Below are 22,400 nucleotides of genomic sequence, written 5' to 3'. Positions count from 1 at the left end.
CTATAAAGCCCTCTGTATCATATTTGATACACAAACGTCTAATGCCTCTAAACTGTCAACATGATCAGAACTGCTGAAAAACCTGTTGTACACAATCTAGCAAACAAAAAGCATTTCAGTGTAATTCTAAAAATGTCAGGGTGATGGCTCATGTTGTACATGTCTTTTTTTTTTTTTTTTTTTTGGCTGTGTAATACAAACTAAAGAGTTTGGTTATAAAATGTAGCATTTACTGTAAATATTATTTTGCTAAGGCAAATTAGTAAGAGATACATAGTATCAAATAATATTTACTTGCACTTATGTAAGTAGTCTGCTATACTGTTATAGAGATCTCATTGATTTACAAGCTGTCAGAAAGAATTTCATTTTATTTTTGGCCGTACAAATATCAGAAACTGCACTGAATGGCATATTTTTGATCAGTTTGGGTCTCTCGTTATAAATAAGGTATTTTTGTCCTTCACAAGTGTGTGCTCCATATTCTCACTGCATCATATGAGCCATAATAAGCCTGATATATCAGATTTGATACTCAACAAAAACATACGCAAACACTTTTTTATTTTATATTTTGTGTGAAGGTATGATAAAAAAAATTAAAAATAAAATCTTTAAAAAAAAACTTCCTTTTTTTCTGTATATAAATTATGATGTCAGTCTTTACAGAGTTAAAAATCTCTTTGAAAACCTAAACACAGTGATCAAATGTGTCTGTTTACCATATGTTTACCTTAAAATACAGTTAAAAAACTGCAGTGGAACACAAAAATATGTTCTGCATGAACAAGCCTTAAAACAGTAGGAAAAGCAAGTGGTTACCTCATTTGTCTGAGAGAATGCTGTTTCTAAAAAGCTGTTATCAAGGTAAAGAGTAGCTGCTTTGAAGAAGCTAAATTTAAGATTTAACAATTTTGCTTGTTACATAATTCCTATGCTTCCAATCACTGTTTTTCATAGTCTTAATTACTATTATTGTAAAATATGGAAAATAGTAATCATAAAGAATGAGTAGGTGTGTCCACACTTCTGACTGGTACTAATTATGAGCTTTACAGCAACACACTTAGGACATAAAACCTTTGAAAATCACTGGCAATGAGATCACATCAACTAAGACATCACTAATCATCATTTCCTGGCAGTAAACACTGCAGCATTATGGAGACAATGAAGCATTCCTATCTAATTTGAATATTGCGCCACAATCAAAAACATGTCATGTAAAATCCTTCATGTGGACTACATTATAATCCATTTCTAATTAAACAGGGAAAACTATTAAACATGCTTGTGGTTTCTGGTGTGACTTGGATATGTTACAGTGCCTCACAAGCATAATTTGCTCATAATAACCAACACAAATAATCTTCCCTTCTGAAAAAACAGTAAAACACAACTCACTAATTTGCTGTAGATTGTGTGAAACTATTTGCCGGTTTGTAACCACCGACAGCTCCGCGCTAGTTTCATATTTCACTCAACCGTGACCTCATAAATTATCCAAATGAAATTCTGTGGTCTTTTAACAGGAGTCATTGGTCATGCTTGTGCTGTCCATATGTGTTGCATTAGTGTAGAGCAGCCTGCTTTTCACATGACGTACATAACCAGTCTGCAACACCCGCTAAAGAGTGAATGAATTAGTCCTATTAAACCAGTCTGGCTTTAAACAGTATAATCAAGGGTCTGGTATTGACTGAGACAAAGTCTGAGTTTTTATCAGTGTGAATAATGGTAAACATGTCATAGGTCACGCAGGGGTTAATCAGAAACCAGACACATGGCTCTAATCTGATTGGTGTTAATTTGCTCTTTTAGACATCTGGTGATTTTGGCAGACTCTGTTAGCCATACCATTGGTCACATGAAAGGATTTCCCAGTTAGGATGTCTGGTTGATTAATGTCTTCCACAGTAAAATGAAAAATGTAGCTTGTATATAACCCTGAATGATAAATGGAAGTATGGAGTTGTGTGCTTCAGTATCTGAAGAAAATACAGAGGTGGCATTTGGTCTTTTCTTCAAGGGAACTGATAACAGTGGCACAGCAAGGAATGTCACTGCTCTTGTAGCTCCACAATATTTATGGTTCCAGTGATATTTGGCCACATGATGAATTATTTTAGACATGAGAATGGAATTTTGAAAAGGTTATTGGAGTTTTCTGTTCGTGGATAATATAAGGTTTGTTAACTTGCCTGAAGAGGCTTTTATGTTCTATTACTTAATATATACAATCTATAAAAAGAGTCATAATATGGAAGTCTGTTTCTGCCTTTGAGTAAAAAGTAAAACAGAGAATTGTGAGATTGTGAAATGTTAGTCACAACTGCAAGAAATAAACTCGCAGTTGTATGATATAATTCACATATGCAAATTAATAATATAAGAATGAAAGGATATGTAACAATTATAAAAAATAAAATAAACTTGCAATTGCACAATATAGTCACAATTGCGCAAAAACAGCCGCATTTACGCGAAATATTGTCACAATTGCAAGATTTGAAGTCACACTGGGCAATGTAAAGTTACAATTGTGAAAAATAAAGTTGCATTTACAAGACGGCACAATTTTAAAATATAAAGCACATCTTGCATAAAGTATTTTTTATGTTCACTTGCATAAAAATAAATTTCCAGAGCAATATAAAGTCTCAAGTCTGTTCTGAAAAACAAATAACATCGCAATTGTAAGATATGTTAAAATTACAAGAAATAAACTTGCAAGTGCTGATATGCAGTATAGTCAAAATTTAGAAAAATAAATACATGCAACTTTTATTTTTCGCATTTGTGACTTATTAACACCGTAAAAATCCAACTTGCGAAAACTTTCTTACTTACAAATGTAAGAAAGTAGCTTGTAACAAAGAATTTTTGGTAGGAGGTGTCAGTTTTTTATTTTGTGTGACCTGAACAAGAATACTCGTAAAAATTGGTTTGTTTATCTTACTTACATACTCAAATAACTGTTAACAGCATGTCCAAATGTTCTCCCAACTTTCTAAATTGAGTCATCTGAACAAACAATGCATGCATTGCAGCTTGAAAACATTTTATGGTGATTATTAAAATATTACTATTGTTTTGCATTTTATTGGCTTGATTTATGCTGCTGCTGCTGTTGTCACTGTCAGTTAGCTGTCATGTGGATCAGAGTTCATATTTTTACTGAATCGACATTTGTTGATCCTCACCGTTTAAGAATCGTGTGTTGAGGTATATGTGCATCTTATTGCAACTTCTGAATTTGATACATTTTATCTTTGTTTGCCTTTAGTTTTAAGAGGCAGATACTCCCCATATTATCTACTGGGTTTTAAAAACGCAAGAGGATTGCTAAACAGGATTAGTATTGCTAAATGCTAAATAATCTTTCGTTGATGTGTCCGTTCTTTTTAAATTCAGTAGACTGCTTTTTATTCATTAGATGAACTAAAGTTTTTAAGTTATTAGTTGCTAGTTGAGTTCACTAAACAAGTCGAATGCGGTTTTGAGTTAGCTCAACTTTTTTTTACAGTGAAACAATTATGTTGCAATTGTAAAATTTAAGTCTTCATTAAGAGAAATAAAGTTGCAATTGCGAGCTATAAAGTCATATTGAGAGATATTAAGTCTAAATTACAATAAAAAATGTTACATTACCTTTGTATTTAACTTTTACTTTGCAGTGGAAACAGGCCTCTCTAGGTCTTGAATAGGATTTAGCGAATTAGCCTTCCAGTTTGGCTTATAAACTGACCACATGATTGAAGAGCTCTATTAAGAGGACCTTACTCAGCTACATAAACACATTTTGTTCATGATTTTGAGCCTGAAAATGATGTATAGTGTTTATTGTATATATTTGGATAGGAGTCTCCCCTACATTTATTTCAGTGCGTTCAGTGCTTCAGGAACACACACACACACACACATGCTGGTGTAATTTATGATCAGGCAGTTGTTTCTAGTCTGCTTCCGAGTTGGGTGCTGGCGATGGCAGTGAAGTGTATTAGGTGTCCTGCCTTCTGCCCGAATCTAGACTCTGCTTTCAGTACTGCAAGTCAGAGAGGCCAAACTATGCTGGCACACAATAGTACTGACATAATCAATTATCATCAAAACACATCCCATCACATCACAACAAAAAACCACCAAAAACCACATATAATAAAATAAAATAAAAAAAAAACCTGAAAAAAAGTGTATAAATCACATCACAGAGATTTTACAGATCCACTAAACCGTTTTCCACATGTGCGTATGTGTGTTTTGGGTGGTGTGACTGTTTGCCGCTCACCATGTTTGTTAGAGTCTATGTGTCAATAGGTATTTTTAGCTTGGGCTCTCATTGCATTGCAATGGCACTCATTCCCAAAATCCCAGCAACCCCCTACTCCACTCACTCTCACTGTGAAGCCAGATAGAGCAGGAACGGACAAGAAGAGAGCGAGCAGGACAGTTGTGTTATCACACACACGGTCAATGCAGAATTAGACCCCCCCCCCCCCACTCACTCTGTTTCCATGGAGATAGTTTGAAATAACCCCCTATGATGGGCTGTTATAAAGGCCGACCTACAGTACCTGATCACCACACCCTGACTCAACTGTTATTACCATTGTTAACCACTCATACGCTCAGGGCAGAGACAGAAAATAACAGTAATCTGAGGAGAATCAAATTCTGTCTGATGTGGGAGGGAGAAAGAGAGGGAAAGAGACAGATTGCAAGAGAGAACCCATAATTAGGAAACACAATGAGCATATAACAAAGGAACTAATGAATTAGGCCACAGACTTCCACAAATAAATGACAAACATGTTTATTCACATGAAAAAGAATGAGGCGGTGGAGGGAAGAGAGAGAAAGAGGAAGTCAAGTGAAACTTGTACTGTAGTCACAGCATGAACTCCAGCAACTTAAATTTTATCTTTGTTTGCCTTTAGTTTTAAGAGGCAGATACTCCCCATATTATCTACTGGATTTTAAAAACGCAAGAGGATTGCTAAACAGGATTAGTATTGCTAAATGCTAAATAATCTTTCGTTGATGTGTCCGTTCTTTTTAAATTCAGTAGACTGCTTTTTATTCATTAGATGAACTAAAGTTTTTAAGTTATTAGTTGCTAGTTGAGTTCACTAAACAAGTCGAATGCGGTTTTGAGTTAGCTCAACTTTTTTTACAGTGAAACAATTATGTTGCAATTGTAAGATTTAAGTCTTCATTAAGAGAAATAAAGTTGCAATTGTGAGCTATAAAGTCATATTGAGAGATATTAAGTCTAAATTATAAGAAATAATGTTACATTACCTTTGTATTTAACTTTTACTTTGCAGTGGAAACAGGCCTCTCACATGACAAACATGTTTATTCACATGAAAAAGAATGAGGCGGTGGAGGGAAGAGAGAGAAAGAGGAAGTCAAGTGAAACTTGTGCTGTAGTCACAGCATGAACTCCAGCAACTTAAAGGAGACCAGAAATACCAGATCTCTCTCCCTCTTCAGGCTCTCTTCACTTTTCTCTCTTCATGTTAAAAGAATCAGAGTCCCTGAAGGGTCCTGTAGAGACCTGGGAATGAAGTGAGCAGACTGATTGAAGAGTCTGTGGGTGGGGCCTTAAAGGGATAGCTGACCCAAAAATGACATTTCTATCATCATTTATCCACCCTGCTGTGGAACATGAAACAAGGTTTTATGAAAAATACTTTTCAAGTAAATTACAATAAATGGGTACTAGAAGCATCATGAAAGAATCATACAAGTGGCCCAAATGACCCATTTAGTATATTCCAAGATGCCTGACATCACGTGACATCTTTGGGTGAAAAACAGATAGAGCAGCATTATTTTAGTAACTATAATATTTATTATTACTATTATTATTATTTTGAATTAGCTTTTATATTTATATTTTAAGTTTTTATTTTACTTTAAGTAACTACAATTTTTTTTTTAGTAATTTTCTTATGTGCTTGAAATATGGTTATATTTTTATTTTATTTCAGTATTAGTAAATTTTGATACTTATTTCAGTTAGTTAGTAACATTTCTAATTTTGTTAAAGTTTCTAAGTTTAATTTTTTTTTTTATTTCAATTACCAATAATTGTTTTAATAGTTGTAGTTTTAAGTTAAGTTACCAATAATAACTCAGATTCACTGATAATTTTAGTGAATTTTCCTTGTGAACTGAATCAATCTGATTCATGAACAAATCATTCTGGCATGCAAACGAGTCAAAGATTCATTGAAAATATCTCACTCAAAACAATCATTTAATCTCATGAATGCACCATTGAGAGATTTCAAGATTTTCGTCCGTTTGTGGTGTTTATTTGTGATTGAAACTTGAGACTTTTATGGTGACTTGTTTTTTGAAAGTTCATCTTTGATGTATGGAACAACATGACACAGAGAGACCAGGACATTATTCAAAGTTTCTTCTTTTATGTTCCACAGAAGAAAGAAAGTCATACAGGTTTGTTAAATGACTTAAGGTTGAGTAAACAATGACATCATTTTAATTTTGGGGTGAACTTTCTGCAAATCCTGAGTCTTGGAGTATATAATGTAAGCGGTCAACCAGAGCAAAAACATCTAAACACATGACACAAAAACACAGACAGACACAAACACAATTACCGTCTGCTAAAGAACACCTGCGGTCACACTAACCCATATGTTTTAATCTTTCAAGGAGATTTTCCTTAGAAACAGAAAACACACAAAACAATGTAGAAAAATATAAATTAAGACACAACATAAATATTTATGAATGAATTAATATTCAGGCCCACAAAAGAAAGATATGTAGACTCTTAAACATGATAAACGCCTATGCGAATATATCTTAGAAAACTACACAACATAGAAAAGAACAACAGGCTCAACAAATAATAAGTAGGATTACTGTTCAGGAAATGACTATGGGTCTGGGAGTAACCTGTTTGAACTCATCACACTGAAGCTAAGCCACTTTTCCTGCAGTTGTGCTTCTCTGCTGTCCGTTCCTGACTGAAAGTATGGTTATGCAGAAGCCTGTCAGCGTGATTTGACAGACTTTAGATCCATGAAAGCAATGAAGCAGACTCCTCCAGCTATGTAAGGTGACTGATATCAGTGATGAAGTAGCAGAGGTTGTACCTGGTGCATTTTTACTTCCCAATACCCAATACACCCCCCCCCCCAAAAAAAAGAGATCAGAGAACTGACACCCTTCTGACCCCCACCCAGACACCCAGCCATGGCTGCAACCTGACCCTGTGACCTCTGACACCTTCACCTTTTGGAAAAGCTTCAAGGGAGTAACCTAAAATGGTCAGTATCTTCAAATGTGCAAACTAATATGTTTAACACAGAATGGGTCAATGCTACCATAATCAATGCAACATAAAAAGCCTAAAGAAACTCAATGCCATTGTTAATGACACAAACTAAGAGATGGTTCACGCATGATATGTTCTTGGGTCAATTTGCTTTGTTTTATTAATTGTTGGTCTGGGTAAACAAGCTCTAGATGGAAGTCTTTGACCTTTGCAGTGCACCTCACTGTTGTTTTTAGCATCTTGCACCATGATCAGTATGTTCAGTAGTAGACAGTAACACAATATTTTACTGTTTAATTTTGTATTTTAATACTTAATATTTAGCATTTGAAATTTGGGAAACGTTTACTTCACTCTTTTTGAGTGGACTTTTTATTTAACAATATTTTAAAAAAATATTTCTGGAACATTAGACTCTTTACCAATTTTTAAAATAATAATTAGATTTTTTTAAATAATAAATTATAAATATATTTTTGAATAATAATATTATTTATTTTTAAATGTTTAAATTAATAATAATATGTTAAATGTTATTATTGGAAAAAATAATTATAATTAATAATAATATTAATTAGTGCTGTCAAACAATTAATCGCATCCAAAATAAAAGTTTTTGTTTACATAATATATGTATGTGTTGATTTTATATATATATTATTTATATATATAATATATATATATATATCTATATATATATATATATAGGGGTAAATACTGGTAAAGTGGGACACTTTCTGATAAATTTATATTCTGCATACTTTTTTATTATGATCCAAATGTCTTAGCCACTCATATGATACTATTCTAAATAGCTTAGGAGCTCTACTATACTATAGACAATAAAAAAGAAAGAAACATTGAACACAGGATGGATGACTCTTCCTCAAACACACAATGACCCCAAACCACATTTTTCAAGGCGCTACTGTCAAACTGGGACACCTTTATTGGAAAACTGGGACACTTAAAACACATTCAGTTGTTATTCAAGTGTAGGCCTTATAAATTAAATACACAATAACAATATAAACAAAAATATAAACAACAACAACAATAAATAAACATCACTTATTTTAAGAAGGGGTGCAGGGACAGCAAATTCAACCCAACTCCTCCCTCGCCTGCCCACAAATTTTTATATTGGGTTAAATTTATTTCATACAAATTAAAAAAAAAAAAAATAATAATAATAACCTTCATTAACATCTCTTCTTGTAGGAATTAATTGATTGCACACAGGCTTAATTTAATTTCTGTATGGTAGGTTAATCTACAATGGTATTTATTGTTTGAATTTCGTAATAAAAGTTGACAGAATCTGAGAGCTGAGATTTTTTTATATCATAAGTACCCGCTCTGTCTAGTATGTCGGTCTCCGTGTCCTCTTTGCTTCGCGATTTTTCTGTGCGTGAGAAAATGGATGTGTGGCGTGAGAGCGTGTGAAAAGTGTTAATTGCGTGTGTCTCACGGTGAATGCGTTAGAGCCGGCATAGTTTAAAGTCAGTCTTTGTTGAAATATCTAGCTAACTAACTATGTATGAGGGACATATAAAAAGGTAACTTAATTCCTCCATTAGAATGACTTGAATGGCTGTCCCAGTTTGCCAGTAATACCCTGTCCCAATTTAACAATATGCTATTGGCAAACTGGGACAGTGTCAAAATCGCATAAAAAAACCCCAAGAAGATTAATATGAATGTGATTTTTAAAAATTCTGATTCACCATTACATCCTATAACAAAAATAGCAACAATTACAAATGATCCATGAGTTGTTTTTATTTTTATAACCTTAACATTATTTACCTCAGAATGCTATGTCATTTTACTTACCATCACAGTTCACTGCAAGTTGTTAAATATGATGTGCCACACACCGGAAAGTGATGTCATAGCCACAGAATATTTTTTATTTTTTTATCACATACTTGCTACTGATGAGGCTCAGTGTTGATTTTTAGTAAAAAAAAAACATATCCATGTAAAGTAACTAATAATAAAACTTAAAATTCCAACTTAAAACAAAGACAAACATAACCATTCACAATCATAGAAATATATTATATATATACACACACACACACATACAGTATATATTTTGAAAATATTTACATGTAAATAAATTCATATATTTATATTATATATAAATATATTTAATATATAAACATAATTTTTTTTAAATATATACATGTGTTTGTATTTATATATACATAATGAACATACACTATACACACTCATATATTATGTTAACAAAAACTTTTATTTTGGATGCGATTAATCGTTTGAGAACACTAATATTAATATAAATAATATAATATATTATTAAAATATATAAATGAAAATATTATTATTATATTATTATAGATTAACATTTAATACTTAATATATTCAAAGGTAAGTACTTTGAGTCATTATGATTAAAACGAGTACTTATATTTTTAAGAAGTGATATTTCATCAGGGTATCTATACTTTAAACACAGGATCTGTGTACTTCATCCTTCATCCAACTTTTAAAAACACGTCTGACTTGCATACAGTGTCTAATATTTCATCAGTAATGTGATGTGATTATAACATAACACCAGGAGGAATCTCCCTCTGTCACTGTCATTGTCTTTCGACATCACACACACATGCAAACAGGACAAAGTCAAAAGTCTTACATTCCTTTGAGCCTCAGACACCAAATGTGGCTGATCTCATTTCACAAAACACACACACCCTCCCTCTATACTGCCTCCCTGAATCATCCATGTCTTTTTACGCTCTTATGACACTTTAGAGAAGCTCTCTAACCTCTGGGCCCCTGAGACAACCAGCCATTTTGAAAGAGGACACCAGAGAGGACAGAACAGAGAGTGTCCTGCCATTCTTCAAGTGTGTGTGTGTGTGTGTGTGTGTGAAGGTGGGGGAGGATTTATGTGTGTGACATTGGTAACTGAGGTAGCGGGAGGGGTCCATAGCGAGTAAGGGGGAGAGATGGATAGATTATGTGCTTTAGTAAGGGAATGAGTGGAATGCCAGTTTGTGTCGCTTCCCCACATTCTGCATTGTGAGAGTGATCAGGCCGCTCTGTCCCTCAACAGCTGTGTGTGTTGATGGGGAGGGGTGCATACATGTGGACTCATGGGTGTACATATGATCTGTGCTTCCTCACTTTAATCAGCATTTAATTACATAAATCGTATAGATGACACTGGTAAAAGTGAACTATTAAAATATGGAATGCTTTATGTATGCAAACTATTATGTTGGTATTCAAAGCCATGCGCATCTCTCGCTCTCTCTCAGCTGTGACCTTGCACATTTATGCAACTTGGCAGCTTTTTAAAGTAATTTCTAGCATTTAATTCCACTATTCGACCATAACGAGTATTTGTACCTTTCTGCAGGAAACATCCTGTTTTGTCTGTCCATGTGTCTAGATCAAATGCAAATTATTTATTGTAAGTTGGATGATGTACATTGTGCTATACATGAGGTTGTGCAGCAACGCCATTGTAAGTATCTGATGCAATGACACAATTATAAGTATTCGGATAGAAGCAAATATTAAACAAGAAGTGTGCCAAAACTACACTGAAACTTTTAATTCCATTTAAAGTTTCCATTATAGTAAACAATCTTGTATGATTCATACATTTGTCTGTGTGTGCATACAATTATACAAAATATGTATTTTTATTAAAATCTTTTTTATTACAACACAAATGAAGGTAAAAAATAAAGTCAGAAGAAGTATTTGTTATTTGTTTATTATTTTCTATTATTCAGGGGATGTTATTTGTGATACATTCCCATATCATGAATTTCTAAATGCTTTAGGCCTTAAAGGGTTAGTTCACCCAAAAATGAAAATTAGCCTGTGTTTTACTCACCCTCAAAGCATCCTAGGTGTATATGACATTCTTCTTTCAGACGAATCCATTTGGAGTTATATTATATATCGCATCAAATTCAAGGTACTGATGCTTGCCTACAAAACGACCACCAGCACGGCACCAACATACATCCAACATCCAACATAAGCTCATTAGTTCAATCTTATGCGCCCTCCAGAAGTTTGCGCTCTGCAAGTGACGGACGCCTTGTAGTGCCATCCCAAAGAGGTTCACAATCACTCTCACTGACCTGGACTGCGCCCAGCTGGTAGAATGACCTCCCGATCTCAATTCAAACAGCTGAGTCTTTACTCATTTTCAAAAAACATCTAAAGACTCATCTTTTTTGCCAGCACTTAACCAACTAATACTAGTACTTACCTTTTCTTTTCTTGTCTATCATATTCTTAAAAAAAAAAAAAAAAAAAAGAAAGCCTGGCTACGTGTTCTGTACTAGACTAACTGAGACTTGTCATGGCACTTGTATACCGTTGTTGTTCTCTTGTTAATCTGATTGCTTCTATTGTTCTCATTTGTAAGTCGCTTTGGATAAAAGCGTCTGCTAAATGATTAAATGTTAAATGTTAAAAATTGTCCTGGCCCCTACAAGCCTTTCAATGGGGGTAAGAGGGTGTCGGTTGTCAACAGTTCAGAACACGTGAAATAAAGTGAGCAAATCTGTAATAAAACATCCCTCACACAGCTCCGGGGGTAAATAAAGACCTCCTGTAGCGAATCCATGCATTTTTGTAAGATAAATATCCATATTTCAAATGTAATAAACACCTTTTTCTCACTTCCACTGACTGTGGTACGCGTTCAGGTGGATGACGTAGAACATATGCAGCTTCTGCTTATGACAATCAGCAGAAGTGAGAAAAAAAAGTCTTTATTACGTTTGAAATATGGATATTTATCTTACAAAAACACATGGATTCACTACAGGAGGCCTTTATTCACCCCCCGGAGCTGTGTAAGGGACGTTTATTAGGGATGCGTGCACTTTATTTCACGTCTTTTGGACTGTTGACAACCAACACCTGCTTACCCCCATTGAAAGGCTTGGAGGGGCCAGGACAATTTTTAATGTAACTCCGATTGGATTTGTCTAAAAAAATAAAGTCACATACACCTAGGATGCTTTGAGAGTGAGTAAAACACAGGCTAATTTTCATTTTTGGTTGAACTAACATTTTAAACCTCTTGTGTTTCATAATTGAATTCATTATTCATATTTTGTGAAACTGTTAATGTTCGCTGATTCTACATGCATCACATAACCCCATTTTTTCATTTCATTAAAATGTATTAAAATGTCATGCATTACTGGCTTCTCAGGGGGTAAAACTCTTTAACTATCAGGCTCTTTCAGGTGCGTCTCACTTCCCTGTCTTTCTCTTTTTCACTCTAACCAGCTTCACTTTTCACTCAGATTAGATTTACCTCCTTCTCCTTTCAGCCACACTTCTCTCTTCCCTCTCCATCCTTCACAGTGAATTCCACACAGGATCAGGCCTGCTTTTCATGCTTAGCTGAATCAAAGAGAGAGAGAGAGAGAGAGAAGAATGGAAATTTAGCTGTGGAAGAGATCTGTTAAAAAAAAAAAAAAGAGTCATTCAACAAGCGTAACACAGAGGACCTTATCTTCAGCAAGAGAACGAATCAGAGAGTGAGACAAAGCCAGTCCAACTAGTGGAAACCAAAGAAACAATGTGCAAAGGTCATTGCAACATTACAGGGGGATCGCAGATTGCCAGAGCAACACATAAAACTAGGGTAGCGGGGGAGAGGTAAAAAAGGGAGGGAGTGGAAAACAGAGAGAGGGAAGTGGGAAGAAATGAGAAGGAGTGGAAGAAGTAATCGGGTTATATCACAAGTTAAGCCTTTGGAGGAGGCATTCAATTTTCTAACTCAGTTGAAAAGTTATAGTTCCTGTCTTTTCTTGTGGCACCCTGGTAAACTAAGATCTGTTCAAGGACGTACCCTCAGCTTTATTGCACTGTGGTGAAATGCCCTTCACAGTATTGATTTTCATTAGAAAACGTGAAGATTAGTTGAATCACTTGGAACATAAAATTCAACATTGAAATGTCTCTCAACTTTTTTAACTACAGAAGTGCAGCCACTGAACCAGTCAGTAATTTAAAGTCATGATGTAATGGAAACAGCGACTGATCATTTCTTCTTGTTGTAATTTATATCCAAGTAAAATGATAGGAAAAGCCTGGCATATGTCACCACAGAAAAGTCTGCCATTTCATTGAAGACTGATGTTTTGGTTAAAAATGACAACAACAAAAAAAGGTAAAATATAACTAAATAAATAAAATAAATAAAAATACAACATATACATACATGAAGTGTTAAAAATAAAATTATTAATATGCATTTAGAAAAGAGGAGTGAATTTCATTTTCATGCCGACTTTAAAGTTGCAAAGAAACCAAAGTTGCATCAGATCTCTTTTATTTGTATAGTGATGTACATCCAGTTTAAGTGGACTAAATGATTGTCGAAGTTCTCTGTAAGCCACCAAAGAGACGTCTGTCATTTTCACTGAAAGGTCCAGTTGGCATTTTGATTGAAAACATCTTTTAAAAAAAATGAACATGCATTAATAAAATACATTTAACATGCATCTAGAAACTAGATAGGGTGAATTTTTTTCATGGCGACTTTACTAAGCAAAACGTGAGGAAAGAATAAAACAAGCAGGGGATTTGGGTCAGAATCTTTAACCATTAAAACTGTGTGTGGTTTAAAGTTAATCATATTCAAAGTCAAACCAGGTCATGCACAATTGTGCATTCAGCACGAACAGGACAAAAGAACAAGCTGCTTTCAAAACAAAGTTTGAACTGGAACTCCTTCAATTCTTCTATTTTTTCTCTTTAAACACATTCTCTCCTTAAACACACCTTTGTTACAGTTTCAAACCTGATGTTAAATGATATCTCTCTCTGTTTTTCTCAAATATGCTTCACTTCTCTGTGCAAATTCTTTCCGTGCCATAAAAAGCAATACCTTCACACATGCTCGTGCTCTTACACGATGCCTGCGGTCAATAGGTTTTGAGAAACAATATTGACTTGCTAGGTAGGCTGCGATTTCTCTCAGTTCACTATTTACCTCAGTGTTACTGAATGACTGCCAACAAGTTTCCAATTCCCATCTCATTCCAGTGAATGGGCAAGTAGCAACACATAGCTGTGGAATAGCTTTTTCACTCACCCACCCTTCTCTACCTTTCTTATTTACTTTTAATATAGCTTTTCACTGAGATTAAAGCACCACACCCGTTCATTCTCCTTTATTTGTACATCTGCAGAATCTAGCATAGCGTTTGAACTTTTTAATCTAACGACGTTTCTTTTACTTTTCCTCCTTATTGCCTCTGAGCTCAGGTTTTAGTCTTTTAACACGCTTTACTGTCTTGCCTCAGGAGATAATTGTATATTCCTGTAGTTTTACTCTTTAATAATGCTACCTTTAAACACTACAAAGGCTAATTTCTTGACGCTTACGTCAAACCCTGTGGGAAAAGTCAACAATGTTTAGTTATTAGTTATTAGAAATGTAGCAGCGAGTACAAGATTTACGGCGGACACCGGAAAGGGTTAACAAGGTAAATCCTGTTATTTCCTTACCAGCAATATTAAATTTCATATTCCCCAAATCTCTCCGTTCCTGTAACACTTTTTAAAAGTCGCTCAGAGGTAAGCGCTGAGTATCATTTACAGCGGCGCTGCCAGGTCACGGGTGCCTTGCTTTACTCGCTCCGGATTGGTCAATTGTCTCATGAAATATTCAAAGAAGCACCTGATTGAGGGCTGCCATTGGACGCAGCTAGTGCAGTTATGTAAATGAGCACCTGGTCGTGTTTGCGAGCCCCGAGGGGAAGAGAAAGAGGTCTAAAAGCTAAGCGCTTATGAGCGCGCGGAGAGAGAAGCACTGATTGAGAAATAAATAAGGACGCCAGAGTCGGATCTTACAGAATATTCCTACTTACAAACCTTTTCGAGCGTGAGACGTACAGCTTGCCTCCTTTCAGAAACTTTCTGCCTTTGCTTTCTTGACTCGGTTTATTTATTGGTGCTTTTGTGGCTTTAAGCACAAACTCATTAGACTGTGCCAGACTATATTTACCTAGTATATAAACAACCTGCCAAAGTGAACAACTCGGATTAAAAAGCAGATCGGGCGACGCATTTGGAGACGTTTTCTCGCTCTGACAGACTTCTAGGTAAGTGATAAGCAAATAAATGAAAATGACATATACGTGTAGTTTCTTTATGATAAGTAAATCAAACGTTACTTTTTACAATGCCGTTGTTAGTAAATGCGCTGTAGATATTCGGATTGCGATTGTCAGTGTTGTTTTGACTGCCGCGTGGAACCGCATTTGGCTTTCCATTAACCTCTAGTTGTTTTAGACTGTGTTAAGTCGTCGCGCGAGTAAACGTAACCGTGTCTGTCTCGTGCATGGCGTCCAAGAGTCTCGGTGTGTGTGTATGTGAGGAGTTTGGACGTCTGCCACGGCACCGGGGATGCGCTCGGTCTGGTGCGGAGTCGTGCTGTTTGTTTGTGAAGTTGTTATTCACACCCGCTCGGCGAATTTAAATGGTTCCTAGTTATGGTTATGATACCTGGAACCAGGGTTTAATGGGAACATTTATTAGAACAAAAACTGTAAAATGACTAGAAAACTGCTGTGGGTCATTCTGGTGGTGTATTTACCCACCTGTGGCCCCGGCATTACACGTAAGTTAGTATTTATGGGCTACCGCAATCTTGCTTTAAACTGTTATTGCAGAGCAGTCTCTAAAACACGCTAGACTGAAGAGTCATAGTGTTAAACCTGTAAGAGTTATGCAAACTACTTATAAGACCTTATGCACTGATTCACGATTGCTTTTGGTGTTTGAACTTATTTACAGCTTGTAAATGATGGTTTACCACATTAACCGATTCAATCACAATTGTTGAGCACGTGTTTTTACTTCTTGAATAGAGAAATTAAACAATATACCTTTGTTTATCAGATATTATCTTTCAGAGGAACACATTGAATTAAGCGCTCTAGTGACGTGACTGTTATCACTAAACATGTAAAAATGAAGCTAATAAAGTGTGCACTTATGTAGTTTACAGCTCCATGTAAGTTCATCAACTCAAACCGTTCAAAGTGGAAGCTACATTTTGGTACCAGATGTTACTAGGATTAAATGGGTAAAATAGTAGTGGTTTTGTTTAAGTCCAAAATCATGGCGGTTTGTAAGTATTTTACATTTTGGCAAATTTGTGGCTAAATTAAATTTGTACCAATTCATTTATATGTTATGTATAGCTCCCCATTGACTGTAAGGTTAGGGGTGGACCTCCTTGTTTACCTTTTTCTAAAAAATATATGTTTCCCATACAAATCACATCATCATACGAAATTCCACCTCGTAAAGTAAAGTTTTGTCACGAGAACTAGTTGGGTTGTTGTGACCCTTCAGTGGCAGAGATGATCTCAGACCACCGCAAGACCCTGTGGATGGATCAGTGTCAAGAGAGCAACTTTAAACTGCTTTCAATGCACCTAAATTACCATCCATACGAAAAAATGGACACATAAGTGGACTTTTGCATTAAAAAGGAGAGTCAATTTTCTGAAAAAGCAGAGAAGGAGCATTACCATGGTAACCATTGTAATAGAGCCAAGGGATTTCATTCAGACGATGTCAGATTATTTCCATCTAATTTTCATTCTAGTAAAAATATTATACAAATAGTATTTTATGGGGTTTATTGGTATTTCAGCAGAGGTTTTGTGTTTTCTGAACAGGCAAAAGATAATGCGGTGTATGCGCAAAAGCAATGAAGAGATGCTAATGAATGCACCATGAAGCTGAAAGTTCACCCTCCCCCCTTTTCTATCTTCTTTTTCTTCTCTCTCTCTCTCTCTCTCTGTTTAAAATGGGTTTTCGAAGGCTTGTGAATAAAGACACAATGAAAAGTGCACTGAATTGTGCTGTGTCACCAAGGGAGGGGACCAAATGCAAAGAGGGGTACAGAGGAATGTCTGTGTCTGTGTGTGTAGGCAAACAGACACTCTGCAAACATCTCTGAGGAGGTCGAAAGCATTGATCTGTGCAGTGAGGGTTTTATTATGAGTTTGTTTATCGAGAAATCGCCCAAGAACGCTCCGCTGGGTCGTTATCCCAGGGAGGTTTGGCTTGACTTGAATACAAAGAACTATAAATTGCTTTACTTTGCTTTTCACTTCATTCTTGATGTGAGTGTCTTTGTGTGTATTTAAGCTAACAATGAATTGTTTTTCATGCATCTCTTAAACCGTTTTGTCTCCACACTCATGTGTCTAAACAGCCAGGTAATCTCTGACTAGCATGTGGTGGGTAATGATAGAGGGATTGAAAAAGACACGGATGGCGTAGGGAAATGTCCTCTCAGTCAGAACTAACACCAGACGGTCTTATTTCATCTATTAAATTGTCGTTTGACACACCCTATAATTCTCTCTTTCTCTCTCTCTCACTTTGATTTTTTTTTCTCTTCAGTCCACATACTTTCAATACTGTGATTTATCCTCCTGAGTAATCTGTTTTACTTCATATCACATTCTGTTCACCTTCTCTCTTCCATCACTGTTTGTCTCCTTGCTGTCCCATATTGATGTTAGCTGTAAATCATCTATCCATCCATCCATCTCTTCATCTATCAGTTACGCATCTCTGTCTCTATCTTCAGTCTCTTTTGTCAGCTCTTTTAGAGTGCTGTGGGTGTTTGTGTGTACATAAACATTTATTAAGGTCATAGAGGTCAATATATAATTTTTGTTTAGAAGTTTAATATTCCAAAATGCATTAAATATACGATTCATACATACGTATTCTGGCATAGATACACCTATGAGAATCAATTTTTTTTTTTTGCCAAATAAGAAAAAAACATGATTTGTTAAATCATAATTATGACAAAAGTCATAATTATGACAAAGTTAAAAGAGAAAGAGAGCGATGAAATTGACACAAGTCACAATTGTGACATTATGACTTTCTAGCTCATAAAATGTCTAAATTCTCATAATTATGTCATGTCAATTATGACTTATACAAAAAATAAGTCAGGTGCAAGCAGCATGCAGAAAAATGCAGGGAAAAAAATTGTTGTATTAACATGTTATCATGGTGAGGATCACATTAACATTTTTTAATAATTAGGAATATTTGAGATTTTCAATTAAGTTGAAAAATATGTCAAAAAAACATTTTTAAAATTATGTGAACACTGATGGAATCAAGTAGACAAATGCTGTATATCAGGGATGTCCCAACCTGTACCTGGAGGGCCAACGTCCTGCACAGTTTAGCTCTAACCATAATTTAACACACCAAAACCAGACAATTGGCTGCAGACAACTGGACAGCCTTACTGTGTATGTTTTCCAGATTTGCTCCCGCGAACAAACACACTTGTTCTCCATCTCCATTATTTCAACCTAAAGATTTAAAGGTACATTTTAAAGGTTGATACTGCTGTAGATTCTGCCTGTTTTTTTCATTTATCATGCTCTTCATTTTGTGCTGTTCATGTATTTTATGATTCATGCATAACCCGTCTGTTAAAGCCTGGATCATTGAAGAAATCAATGTTCATAGATCCTTGGCCTATTTGTATGTTATGTTCTAAAAGGCTTTATGAATCACTCTTACATAATGGTTCTGCTTTCATTAATGAAAGATTGACTTGAGGGGGTAACCACAATGTGAAACATTACAGTCAGATCTGCGCATGAAAAGCAGGGAGAGCAACAAACAAAGTGTTATTCAGATTGTTTCTTACTGGAAGAAGTGATACATCATCCAACACAAAGTGGGCAAGCTGTTTGTATTATGTAGTCTGACTGGTGAGAAAACAACTTATTAGCATGTCCTCTAGGTATATTTGCAGGTGTATAAACCTAAATGTAATATGAAAATGTGTTTGAACAGGTAGGACAGTTTTGATTTGCATAGAGGATGACTAACAAACACATATATGCTTTCTTCACAACTGCTGCCAGGCTCATTTATTTCTTCGTTAATTACACATGGCTTCAAGCAAACTTAGCTTTTGACACTTGTTCGTGAAAACAATAACGTTCAACATCAAAGCTGCAGCTTCGGTAAGTGTTTTTCGTCTGAAAACAACCATGACCATGACAACTTTCACTTCTGCTTATTAAAACAGTTTTCAGCATTTTTGTGCTTGTCTTCTTGAGTTTTTAGTAATCCTTTGAGAACTTCTTTCTGCTTTTGTGATATCTGAATGCATCAAATCAGTCAAATAAAAATCATCAACAGTCAAGATACATCTTTTGCGATCTGATGCTATGCTTCTGAAGGAGATTTTGCATTCAGGTAATGTTTTTTGGGGCATAAAACACTGCTTAAAGCACCTGTTCTCTCCATTTTCTTTTACTTTCTTTTTGTTCTAGAGCCTGAGCATCAATGGTGCAAGGACCCTCTTGGAGTTGTTCTGTTTATTATTACTTTTGGCTTGTCTACTTTTTGAAAATCCTATCCTTTTTTTGTCTTTTCACCCATTTTGAATGACTAATAACCCTCAATCTAAAGACTGTACTCATCTTTTATTCTCTTTTTTTATTGTACTTCAAGGTCCAAAGTCAAAGTGCTCTAACTCAGCTGCACAAAAGAGCAGTATCACGCTTCTCTCTTTGCTTTTACTCATTGTAGAACCCGCCTTTACTGTACATCAATGGACTGTTTTGTTCATCTCAGAGTTCTTTTTATTATGACAAAGCTAAATTTTGCTATCATAAAGTGATACAAACCTGAGGAAGATATTAAGGGGTGGTATTTCATTACACAAGCCTGCACCTTATTTACTAACCACCAACAATACAGTTTAACAAGTCACTTTGTTGAGAAGCAATATGCTGTTAGTAGTTTCGTCCCACTGAAAATATTTGGTCCAAGCACCAATAAAAGGAAATCTGGTTTCGGCCAAAATGGTTTTGGAGGGTTGACCGAAACAGTTAGTGATTCTCCTATGATGAGTTTTGATTTTGTCAGCTTTCTGCAGTCAAACCTATCAGTAGTGTGGATGCACATTTCACCAATGGTTTGCCAGTTACCAGTGGTTACTGTTGTTTTTGCCTTGATTACATATCTCAAAGAAAGCTAAGAGAAGATAGTCAATTCAAGCTTTTACATGATTTTTTTTTTCCTGCTGATAGGATTATTCCAGGTCTGCCCCACCCCTTTTATTTCAAAGGAAAGTCCATTCAGATTGATTGAGGTGTTTTCATGAAGGCCATCAATGCGATTACTAATGGATTGTTTGGGTGCATGTACTGTATAGTTACTACTGCCATTTATCTCAACTTTCTGTGTTAATTATATTTGCATATTTTAAATAATCTTTGGTAATGGTACATGTAGATTTGGAATAATGTCACTTGGAAATGAATTAATGAAGATTAAATTATAAAGGTAGAGTTGCAGTGGGTGGACAGATGCTGCTGGAAAAGTTGTCCAAGGAATGAGGTAAAGCCACTAGCATGTCCTTGGGTCTCTATTGACATGATTAGATAGACATGTTTCTCCCAAACTTTCATGTAAAAGAGGTCAGACTCAGTTCATAGAACATTTCAGACTTCATAAAATGTTCATGGGGCATGTTCTACCATTTAATGGAATATCTGACCTCACAGTTCTTAAATAATTGGTAGGTGAACACAAATGGTTACTTACAAGAAAACACATTTCTTGTTTTATTAGCTCAATTAAACTGAATAGGGTGAAGTTCTCTGGATATCAGTGCATGGGAAAGTGGATTTGGCATCCTTACAAATGACCTGGGTGTATTGTGGAAACTGTCAGCTGTGAGTTTTTGATGGGGTGACGAGGTGAATCTGGCAAGTGCAGAAATGTACCTGGCAGGTCAAGGGCATATAATGTCTGCTGGGTGAGGTTTTCATGTAGATGAGGCTTTAAATAACAGCGGCTTTTCTAATTTGGCCCATCCCGAATAATTCCAGGAAAATATTCACTTCTTGTAAAGTGACTAAACCTTCCTGTCATTTTTGTTCTCTCTCATGCTCATTACTCTCTTGCTTGCTCTTTCATTTGTCCTCTCACTTTTCCTGGTCATTGAGTAATTCAGATTTCCTCTTCCTGTCAGACACAAATTCACAAGTTAATGGTCATCTTGGCAGGACTGCCAAAGGAACAGCTCATCCGTGTGACTGAGTCAGTGCGGGGACTGACGCACACCTGAGTCATGATTTACCATAAAAATGGTGTGTCCAACTGTAAACACGACCCTTCATTCTTCAACACTGTCGCTGTCGGAGAGCCAACTTCAGAGGTGATGTGTTTCAGAGATTTTGTGGTCGCCCTCTTTGAGTTAAAGAATCATAGGCCACTTGGGCACTGAGGAAATTCCATTGTATCTGATGTTTAAAGGGAAACATCAGAACAATAGAGCTGAGGATACTAAGTCTCTTCAGTATGAGCATTACTCACTGATTCTTTCTCATGCAGCGTGAGCACATGCATTGATTCAGTCATTCTCCACAGATTTGGATTGAGTGGTTGGAAAGTTTTCATCTGCCTGGCGGAGTCAGCGGGACTCACATTTTCACAATCAACACTATCATTTAAACAGTTTGGACACTGTTTTACATAATCAGTGTTGTATAACAACACTATGACGTTGTTATGGTGATGAAATGAAAGCAATGGCATACTTTGTGTGATTTATTGAAAATTAAAGAGAAGATTTGTCAGAGACATGGTCTAGCAGTTAGCACTTAGGGCAGCTGTGAACTGTGGTCCAAGTACACGAGATGCAGGTTTGAATCCAAATCCCCTTCCTCCTTTCTCCCTGAAAATTTTCTTTCTTTTCTCTATTAACTTTTTCTGTTAAAAGTGGCAAAAGCTATTTTTGTATAATTTCTATAAAATAATTGTTGACATTTGACAGGGTGACTTATTTATTAAAAAAAAAAAAAAAAATTTTATGAAATTTGTACGGTGGCCTAGTAGTGCACAACAAAATAAAAACAAGCCGCAACACAACTAAATTAACAGGTTAAAATATGCAAAAATGCTGGAAAACCAAAGAATTTGTGGGTCCTGAAGGATTTTTTTCTGAAGAACAGCAGGCAGTTTATCTGTTCAGGACAAA

At 35.6% G+C, this 22,400-nt stretch overlaps 1 protein-coding gene and 1 long non-coding RNA gene across 6 annotated transcripts in view; one reads left to right on the top strand and one right to left on the bottom strand.

Annotated features, from left to right (window-relative positions):
- LOC109106694 overlaps window positions 1-14,971 on the bottom strand; it is a 36,290-nt gene extending 21,319 nt beyond the window's left edge. The window contains exons 1-2 of the long non-coding RNA XR_006156691.1: window positions 14,849-14,971; window positions 12,645-12,733 (exon numbers count right to left, since the gene is read on the bottom strand). This is a non-coding gene — a long non-coding RNA (uncharacterized LOC109106694). The remainder of the gene's footprint in view (window positions 1-12,644; window positions 12,734-14,848) is intronic.
- Window positions 14,972-15,085: 114 nt separating this feature from the next.
- The window catches only part of ddr1 (discoidin domain receptor tyrosine kinase 1), a 33,685-nt gene continuing 26,370 nt past the window's right edge, over window positions 15,086-22,400 (top strand). For 4 of the 5 annotated variants that reach the window (XM_019119157.2, XM_019119158.2, XM_042740850.1 and 1 more), the window contains exon 1: window positions 15,086-15,444. The gene's annotated coding sequence lies outside the window, so the exon portion shown is untranslated. Of the gene's footprint in view, window positions 15,445-18,655; window positions 18,720-22,400 lie in introns of all 5 variants that reach the window. The other variant, XM_042740849.1, reaches the window with a different exon arrangement.

Source organism: Cyprinus carpio, chromosome B16 (genome assembly GCF_018340385.1).
Source record: "Cyprinus carpio isolate SPL01 chromosome B16, ASM1834038v1, whole genome shotgun sequence".
NCBI classification, from domain to species: domain Eukaryota; kingdom Metazoa; phylum Chordata; class Actinopteri; order Cypriniformes; family Cyprinidae; genus Cyprinus; species Cyprinus carpio.
Note: the sequence above shows the minus strand (reverse complement) of the source record. Positions and strands in the feature narration are given on the sequence as shown.